Genomic DNA, 10,813 nt, shown 5'->3' with positions numbered 1-10,813 from the left:
CCCACACACACACACACAAAACCCTCAACCTCCCTTTTTTTGTTTTAAGATTTAAAAAACTATACATATATATTAAGTGCTGTTTCTACACCTGAAAACTAACAACTAAGACTACTTTCTTTTAGTATCTAAATATTTGTGACTTATCATTATGTAGAAATTAATAAATACAAAATTTCCTTAGTTAGATGATTATCCTTTTGAAGGAATTTTGTTATACGAGAGGTTAAGTGTTTGATTCTGAAACTTAAAATACAGCTAATACCTTTAGATGTGTTTATATTATGGGTAAATTTGAAACATAGATCTGCAATTGAATCCTATTGTAAGGGCGTCAGAGTAATTTAATCAATAATAACAATCTCACGTACTAGAAAGTTACGACGACGTTTTATAAATATCGTATTAAGCTATATAAATGTCGTAAAATTATTAATCGGTATTTATTTACACTTAGCATAAATGTTAGAAATTTCAATGTCGGAAATTTTCCGACAATTAAATAAATGTCAGTAAAAGATTTGTGACATTTATTTCCAACATTTGTGAAAATGTCACATTAAAATTTCCAACATATAGGTTATTGTCGACAAATAAATAGTGAAATTTCTTTGCGACTCCTATCAAATGTCGTCATTATGAGTTTTTAGCTTAATGTTCGACAGTGGTTCTTTTAATGTTCACATGCCATCAAATTCAAGAAATATACCTATAAATTTCATTACCCAGAGAAAACATAAACAAGAATCATATATATCGAATATAGAAGTTCTCGAAAATTAATTCTAAAGAAAAAAAGTTGTAGCTTTACAACAAAACAAAATCATGAAAAATTATTTGTCAATATTCTAGCAAAATATAACTAATTTTTTAGTAACAATTGTGTATCTGTCTTTGATAGTCTCTTGAGTGCAGAAGTGACTGATGTAGCAACCTGTGTTTTTATGAAATGCAAAAGAAATTAATTAGAAAGTAGTTGAAACTTAAGGGTGTGTTTGGTATTACCGAAAATGTTTTCCGTGAAATATGTTTTCCAAGAAAATATAAAATATTTTCTTGGAAAACAAGTAGTAATCTTACTCATTTTTGGGAGAGGTGGGGTAGGGAGAGAAAGGGCCGGGGGTTGGGTTAGAAGTGAGGGTAAGTGGAGTTTTTGAAAAATATTTTCCTAACTTTTTCTAAGGAAGTCATTTTCCTCTAACTTCAGAAAAATGTGATATCTAAGAAAATATTTTCCAAACTATTTTGTGCAACCAAATAGTGAAAAATGAGAAAACATTCTGTTTTCCGTCATACCAAACACATCCTTAATAGCAAACCTCATATAGTTTACATACACAAGTATGTTCATAAAGATAGTGAATATTGTTAACAGTCCAGCTTTTTTGCAAGCATCTTCTTCTTTATCTTCCAAATCAATGTACATGAATGATCCAGAGAGAAATTTCCGTTGTCTGGTGTGACTTAACAGCGATAAAAGTTAAATGCTTGAGAATTTTGTGAAAATTGATGCAAAGACTGTGTCTCGGTGCAACATCGGTGTTCATATTTCTTACTTTTACTTAGTAAAACTTAAAAGTCACAAATGTAAGAAATCGCGTCCATTTGTTTGTAAACGTCAATAAATACCTACTAATATAGCGACATTATTTACATTAAAAGTCCTAATAATTTTGACATTTTAAATCAAATGTCATTACTTATACCAAATTTCTTTTAAGAATTATCAAGTAAATTAATTTTTCCCGACATTTATTATACCTGTCACTAATTAAATGTCATCATAGGCTTACTTTCTTATAGTGCTTTTCTTTTTTTGTTTTGTTAGAAAGACAAAAACAATCCATATCGTTATTTTTTTTGTTGTTCTTCTCTCTTTCTGTTTTTCCTTGGTGGAATTTACGTCTAATTAATTCCCTTGTGCAAGAGTTTGAAACAATCGCGCATATAGGTTTCTAAATTTTACAAATTACTTTAAGATGACAATCAGGCCATCCAATTGCGATTAAAGAGAAAAGAAAATAGAACAAATCACCTTAATTAGATCATCGCGCAGTTGTTTATATACTTTATGTGCTAAGGGTCAAGTACGTTTATACTTCGTTTTTTTAAAATTAATTCCAACGATCCGGGCTTTCATCTTCCGTGGTGATGAGGGGTTTGTCATTGACCCCTACCTTATTTATTATAAAACCAAGAGTTTGTAATTCGTTGAATCACATTTTAATAAATCTGTTTCACTTTCTCTTAAGTACTAATTTTAGAACCCTCCGAAAAAAAGAATTTTATTTGTGTGAATCAAATTAAATTAACTTCCAACTGTTCCAGTAATTCTAGGTTGAAAACTAAAATATATATTCACATGCGTCCTGGTTAGATGCAACATATATCGGAGAAGTCTTTACTACTTGGAAACATGTAAAGTTCCAATAAAGGAGGGGAAATCAAGGGCTTACCTAGGATTATTAAGTTCTCTATATATAAAATTATGTCAAGTAGGACATTATAAATAAAAATATAATGTCAAATTGCAGGAGAAATCAGGGGACTTACTAAGGATTGTTAAGTTTTTTCTATAGATTATGTCACGTAGGACATTATAAATAAAAATATAATGTCAAATTGCAGGAGAAATCAGGGGACTTACTAAGGATTGTTAAGTTTTTTCTATAGATTATGTCACGTAGGACATTATAAATAAAAATATAATGTCAAATTACAGGAGAAGTCATTGACTTTATTTCGATTGGAAGAAAATTCTCTTTAGATTCTGCGATTTTGTCGCTTTGGGTGCATTAAATAGAAAATTAATTAGGTCAAATTACTAATGTTACACATGTTCACGTGGCTTGGTCTGTAATGCCTTTTAGAACACGTGTCGAATCTCATATATGAATTCTTCAACTAAATCACACTGCAAATTAAGATTCCCTATAGAGATCCAAACAATATTATTGCTGGCAAGATTAGTAAGTTTACAAAAACACGTATCTGTGGTTAAATAATTCGTTAGGTAAAATTAGGAAGTTGCATATATATTCCTTTTTGCAACCGGTATATGTGGTTAAATAATGGTAACTTACGTAAATGTCCCAAATAAATCTCAACTTACCAACCTCTAACCATTAGTCATAGACTTACCAAAACTAGCCAACAAAAATTGAAAACCCAAATAATAGGGTTCTTTCTCTCAAAGAATCACATGCAAAAATCACCTTCCATATTTTTAAGCATGATTAACAACATTAGATACAAGACGGAAAGGAAATTTCATGGACGGGGTAGCAAATAAGGTGATGAAATACAAAAATCTATACAATATTCCAAAAATCTAAACAAAAAAGGAACTTTTTCAATGGGTATAGTTGAAATTCATTGAAAATATATAGATAAGTCAATATACAAAATTTGAGGAAGATTGGAGGTGATTTGGACTGGTTTTGTATCAAAATTCGTAATTAAATCGAGTTCAAAAAAGTCTTCTGCGACACATGTATCAAACGTGTATCACGCACAGGTATACATGGATATACTTGTGATACACAATTGATACAAACATGATACATATGTGAGACACAAATGATACACATATCATTTTTTTTCATGTTCAGCTTTTACTTCGAATTTTCAATTCAAACCACCTCAAAACTTCACCAAATCATCCCAAAACTGAGATTCAAGCTTCTTAAGTTGTGCCCAATCTATTCTAATAACACCTACTCAAAACAAAGCAAAAATTTGATATTTTTTGTTACAAATAGCTAATTGGCTAATTTGGCTAATATTAGTAATATTTTATCAATTGGCCAATTTTTGTAATAAACTACTTATAAATGGACATAGCTGGTAATTACCCATAAATAATTTGTTAGGGAAAATCCGGAAGATGCAGATAACTTTGCAGCCTAATTAAAGATCAAACTGTTTTGTATATTTTCTTCAATATTATTATATTATAAATAATCATTAATAAAAACGTCATTTCTAATAGGAGTATCAATTGTCTTATTTAAAAGTTCCTCGTTTTCACCGTCCCGATACGAATGTTATTAGAATATGTTTACTTTTAAAAATGGATAATAATTGAATTTACATGCGATTTTAAGGATATGTGGATTAGCTCAAAGTAGCGAAGATTGGCTCTTCGGTTGTAGTATCTGCTTTTGTGCCGCCATTCTAATGAGGGCGGCTTCCCGTTTTTCATCTAACAGTTCGAGGCTTGTGTTCTTAGCCTCGTGATTCGACTCTTCCGTTGTATATCAAAACCTGACGCTGGGCTCCCCGATCAAGACCGGGATCAGAGCTTCGGCACCATACACTAAGGACAATGGCATTGCTCCTGTACTAGATTTTGACGTTGTTCGATATGCCCAAAGAACTTCGGGTAAAACCTCTCTCCATTTTCCCTTATTATCGTTCAATCTCTTCTATAGATTCCGAATGATTGTCTTGTTTGTAGATTCAGCCTGTCCGTTCCCACTAGGATGATACGACGTTGACAATATCCTTTTTATTTTGTGATCCTCTAGGAACTTCGTTACTTTGCTGCCGATAAACTATTTTCCATTGTCGCATACTATCTCGGCAAGTATCCCGAATCGGCATATGATGTGATCCCAGATGAAGTCTATAACTTCTTTCTCTCTAACTTTCTCGAAAGCTTGTGCTTTAACCCATTTAGAAAAATAGTCAGTCATAAATAAAATGAATTTGGCTTTACCTGGAGCCGATGGCAGAGGGCCGACGATATCCATTCCCCATTTCATGAACGGCCATGAGATAGGACATAATGGAGCTGCTCCTTGGGCTGATGCATCATCGGTGCATGCCTTTGGCATTTGTCGCATTTTTGAATGAATTCCTTAGTATCTTTTTCCATACTATCCCAATAGTATCCTGTTCTGATGACTTTGTGAACCAGTGATCCGGCACTGGAATGTTTCCCGCTAGTGCCCTCGTGAATTTCTCGTAGGACGTAATCGGTGTCTCCCGGTCCCAAGCATATTGCCAACGGCCCATCGAACATCCTTTTGTACAATGTTCCATCTTCAGCCAATATAAATCGTGTAGTTTTCGTTCGCAGAGTCCTCGATTCCTTAAGAGTCCAATGGAAGTTTCCCATTCTTCAGATAATCGATATATTTGATTCTCCAATCCCAAATTAGGCTTGTGGAGTTTATTTCGGTGTGGACTTCTTCGACAACCGATTTGAAAGCTGTACGACAGTCCCCGAGCTAATTTCATCATCTTCGACTGATGACCCCAAGCTTGCAAGGGCATTGGCCTCACCATTCTTTTCTCGAGGTATATGCTGTAGGGTCCATTCATTGAACTGGTGTAAGGTTACCTGCAATTTATCCAAGTACCTCTGCATTCGATCCTCTCGGACCTCGAAGGTCTTGTTCACTTGGTTAACTACGAGCTGGGAGTCACACTTGGCCTGGATGACCTCAGTTCCCAAGCTTTTAGCCAGCTCGAGACCTGCAATCATGGCCGCATACTCGGCCTCATTGTTAGTCAACTTAGGGGTTTTGATGGATTGTCTAATCGTATTGCCTGTTGGTGGCTTCAAAATGATGCCTAGCACGGACCCCTTCACATTTGAAGCACTGTTCTGTGAAAAGGGTCCACACCCCCGAGGATGCACTTGATTTTAGCAATAGCTCCTTTTCGACCTCGGGCACGACGGCTGGGGCAAAGTTTGCCACGAAGTCTGCTAAGATTTGAGACTTGATGGCCATTCGGGGTTGATACTCGATATCGTACCCACTGATTTCGACGACCCATTTGGACAATCGGCCCGAGAGCTCGGGCTTGAGCAAAACGTTGCGAAGGGGATAGGTGGTTACAACACAAACTGGGTGACATTGGAAATATGGTTTTAATTTCCTAGAGGCGCTTGTTAGAGCCAGCGCTAATTTTTCTAAATGTGGGTACCGGGTCTTTGCTTCACCTAAAGTTCGGCTAATATAGTAGACATGAAATTGCGTACCTTGTTCTTCTCGAACTAAGACACCACTTACCGCGACCTCTGAGACTGCCAAATATAAGTAGAGTTGCTCGTCCGCTTTTGGAGTATGAAGCAATAGTGGGCTCAAAAGGTACCGCTTTAATTCTTCCAATGCCCGTTGGCATTCCGGGGTCCAAGTGAAATTGTTCTTCTTTTTGAGCAGTGAGAAGAACCTGTGACTTCGATCCGAAGACCTCGAGATGAATTGGCCTAGAGCGGTTATCCGCCCTATTAATCTTTATACGGCCTTAACGTTGTCCACGATTGTGATGTCCTCGATTGCCTTGATTTAATTGGGATTGATCTCGATTCCCTGATTCGACACCATAAAGCCGAGGAACTTGCCTGAACCGAACCCCGAATGCATATTTCTCGGGGTTAAGCTTCATAATGTATTTTCTCAATATGTCGATGGTTTCCTGCAGATGTGTCAAATGGTCCTCTGCGCGCAGGGACTTAACTAGCATGTCGTCAATATAAACCTCCATTGATTTACCTATTTGTTCTTCAAACATTCGGTTTACTAGGCGTTGATAAGTAGCACCAGCATTTTTTAGCCCAAACGGCATTACATTATAGAAATAAGTACCGTACGTAGTGATAAATAAGGTCTTTTCTTGATCCTTCGGGTTCATTTGTATTTGGTTGTACCCGGAGTAGGCATCGAAAAAGCTGAGGATCTCATGACCGGCCGTGGCATCGATCATGCGATTGATATTTGGCAGTGGAAAAGAGTCCTTAGGGCATGTTTTGTGTTTACCGTGAAAATGGTAATAACAATTAAATTTATTGATGGGACTCTAAAAATACGTGATCTATTGTTATGCTAGTCGTGGAGCAGTTGATGCTGTGAGTGCATAGTTTGAAGGTGAGACACGAGCTAAAATAAAGCAGTAATCGAAACAAGAGATAGCCGTTCTGGGCCTCGAGCTGGTCGATTTGGGGCCTCGAGGTCGAGTCTCGAGCTCGGGCTCGAGCTATTGGGGGAAATCGGGGAAGGGCTAACAGATGCAATAATATTAAAGGAGGCTCTTTATGGCCAATGATAAGCAATGAATGTGTAACAAGTATGAAAATAATAAGATAGAATCAACAGTGTCGAGAGAGTATCTTAGAGAGAAAGAGAGAGAGTTATCATATATTTCATATAGAGCCTTTGGAGAAACATCGGTCCCCCTACAAAATAATTAGAATCCCCTTTATATAGAAGGGGAGAAGTTTATACGGTAAGGCACACATTAGCTGTAAAGGTGTGGAGATGGGATGGCTGAAATGATGCCTCGAGTAGGGCTCAGAATAGCCTGGCTATGCTTTGCCAGACTTAGCCGTGACAGACTTGGCCATGTCTTGGGAACTCCTATTTCTGCTTTAGCCCCGATCAACATCCTCCGGAGGCCGGATGCCGATGGGCCCAGAGGGAGAAGACTCGAGCGCATCTTTGCAGCCTCGAGGCTTTGAGTCGATCTTCCGAAACGCTTAAAAGACGGGAAATTGGACCCTCCGATTTTGCCGTATACACTTTGTTTAAGTCTTTGTAATCAACACACATCCTAAGTTCATTCCCCTTCTTGAGGATTACAACTACGTTTGCTAACCACTCGGGATATTTTACTTCCCGGATGGGTCCTATTTTGAGAAGTTTAGTTACCTCGTCCTTGATGAATGCATGCTTTACCTTGGACTGTGGCCTTCTCTTTTTCTTTACCGGTCTGAACTTCGGTCTAAACTCAACCGATAAGTGGTGATCTCCGGCAGGATTCCTGTCATGTCAAGGCGGGACCAAGCAAAACAATCTATATTTTTAATAAGGAATTTAACGAGTTTTTCCCTGAGCTCGGGAGTTAACCCTGTTCCAGGTATACCTTTCGATCGGGCAGGTGCTCGATCAGTATGACTTGTTCTAGCTCTTCGACAGTTGACTTCGTGGCATTGGAATCATCGGGGATTACAAAGGTTCGAGGTATCATGCAATCATCGTCCTCGGTAATTTTCTGCTGTTCCGATCTGGTCGAAGCCGGCGACTGTGGTTGCTATTTGACCTTCTGCTTTTCCTTTTATTCTGGTCCCTTTGTTGATGTTAGAGTTGATACTGGTACCACCTCATTGATTGCAAACATTTCTTTGGCTGCTGGTTGTTCGCCGTACACCGTTTTGACTCCCTCCTGTGTTGGGAACTTCAAGACTTGATGGAGTGTTATTGCTCCCAAACACACACGCAAGTATACGTGGTCGATAAGTAATATAGGATTGTAAGTCCAGATATCGTACCCACAGGGACTTGTGATTAACTATCAACTAAATTAAACCAAATAATTAATCTATTCAAGCGAACCCTAACGTATGAATATGTAACTAAAATTAATCTAGAGTAACAAATTAAGAGATTAAAGAAACAATTTGGCGAATTATAGAGACGAATTCAATGTGAGTGAATATTCTAGAGCTATGGGTTAGCTAACAATCCCGTTGAGTTTTCCACTTAAATCATCTAATTAATTTATCTGGTTTATTGGTTGATAGGGTTAATATTGCTTGTACCCTTCTCCCAAAGTACAACCCGCCTATTTAAGCTAATCTAACGCCTATATTCCTATGGAATTAGAATTAACAAGAACGCATTAATAATTCCTGTATTGTAACCAAGCAAGGCAATTAGGTAATTTTGCTCCAAATCTTTTCAACTTCGCACTGCTTTATTCCTACACAGTTAAAATATATTATTAAGCACAAAGTAATATATTTAATACTCAAAAGACGATTAAAAGTACTAGAATGTGAGGCAACAATAATTAAATATATGTATTATTTGGCCGAACACAACACCCCACACTTAGACTCTTGCTCGTCCTCGAGTAAGCATTAAAACCACTCTCAATAAATCAAGCCTAGAAACACCACCACATCGGTTGATACTAACAATTAGGCCCTATAGAAACTCAAACTATCAGATATACACTTCCTTATCATCGTGCAAGATATACAAGTCACAAACAGACAACAAACTTCTCACCTCCTAACCTCAGAGAGGGACTCTAACTCACCAAATTCAAGCTCGCTCACCTACTCTGTCAAATAAAGCTAATAATATCACCTATCCATCATGAAACAAGTTCCCTCACACGAAGAAATAGTCTATACACTCAAATCAAATAATGAATATAATTTAAGGACTTAGCATCAAAGAAAAACTCTCGCACTCACAAATGAATTCACATGTATGCACAAAGAACCATAGGCTTGCCCATTATGTACATCTCTACTAATTAAGTATGCTCGAATAGAATCAAATAGGACTTTAACGGGTTGTAATATTGGCTAAAGGACGGGTAGGAGAATTATATAATAGTGACTTACACTTCCCTAAGCACTTTGCACTTTTAGACTTCATCACCCATTATTTTCTACTCTTCACTTTTATTTTTCAGCCCTCTCTTCATCTATTGCTTCACAAGTATTTCCTTCATATTAAGAACGTTTTTTTTTCTTCATGTCACATTCTTTTCAAGAAGGCCTTTTCATCACCTTTCAGCCATCATTGGTCACTATTTTTCACTTAATCATCTCTTTCTTCGAATTTATCAATTAATATTACAGTCTAAGCAACAATGCTAAAGGAAGCAGGGTGCCAAAACTAGGGATTCAATAAAAGGATCAAGGATAAAAATACGGCTTCCAAACAAAAGGCTACAAGCTCAAAGGGCTAACTAGTGGTATAATATCTCAACAGGCTAAAATTCTCAAGACATATCAAAGAAAGCCTATTATCATCTTCTAAACAAAGCAACACTTTTATTTCGCTTCAATAACATGCAGGGCAAGTTCTAGACTAAGATGCAAAACATGGAATATACGTACGAAATTTTCACCACACATGGCACAAGTATCAATCAAGATGGATGAATTCCACTCTAAGACAGACAGGATCATAGCGAACAACAAAGTAAGAATAAGTTATATACCGAGTCACAACCTTGAGCTTGGTTGTCAGAAAGTCTGCTATTTTATTCATTACTCAAGCACTCAGCGAAAAGTACGACTCAAGTTTAGGCCTAAATATGCTAGTATCAAACAAGTCACAAAAGTTTTTCTTCTCCCTCTTTTTCTACTCCTAAAATAAAGAAAAAAAATAATCTAATCCTAAAAAATAAAATAAAAATTACCCGGTTCAAGTTACATTCCTTGGAAAAGAACCGATGCACAAAGAAAAACCAAGAGGGATTATTATCTGACTAAACTAACTAGAAACAAAAAGAAAATATTTTTGAATTTTGTTTTTTTAATTATTGGACTTTAATCCCTCAAGAAAGCCGTCCACAAAATCCATCATCAGGAAAAGTCCAAATTTTGTGATTTTTTTTTTTCATTTTTTTTCTTTTTAATATTTAAAAAAAACTACTACACTAAGAACGAGTACTACAACTAAGCTAAGATAGCATAGAAATCACCCAGACAATCTCCTCACCCCACACTTAAAATTGTGCAATGTCCTCAATGCACACTGAAAATAACAATAGGGTAATAGAAACTCTCTGGTAGGCCAATGATCGAAGTATTAGCAGCTCACGGGATACTCAGACTTCTCCCAGGTGTAGTCCTTTGTATGGGCACCCCACACTTAGTTTCAACCACCTGCACGCTTTTGCACATGCCTATTGGCTTTGACTCCATGCTCGTACTTCTACAAAATACAAAAACTACAAAAAATAACACAATAAAAAAATAAGCAAAAGTAAAAAAAGAAAAATAAAATTGGGTTGCCTCCCAACAAGCGCTTGATTTTAATGTCGCGGCACGACGCCATAA

Source organism: Nicotiana attenuata, unplaced genomic scaffold (genome assembly GCF_001879085.1).
Source record: "Nicotiana attenuata strain UT unplaced genomic scaffold, NIATTr2, whole genome shotgun sequence".
Classification (NCBI taxonomy): domain Eukaryota; kingdom Viridiplantae; phylum Streptophyta; class Magnoliopsida; order Solanales; family Solanaceae; genus Nicotiana; species Nicotiana attenuata.
The sequence above is the reverse complement of the archived record's forward strand: the minus strand, read 5'-3'. Positions refer to the sequence as shown.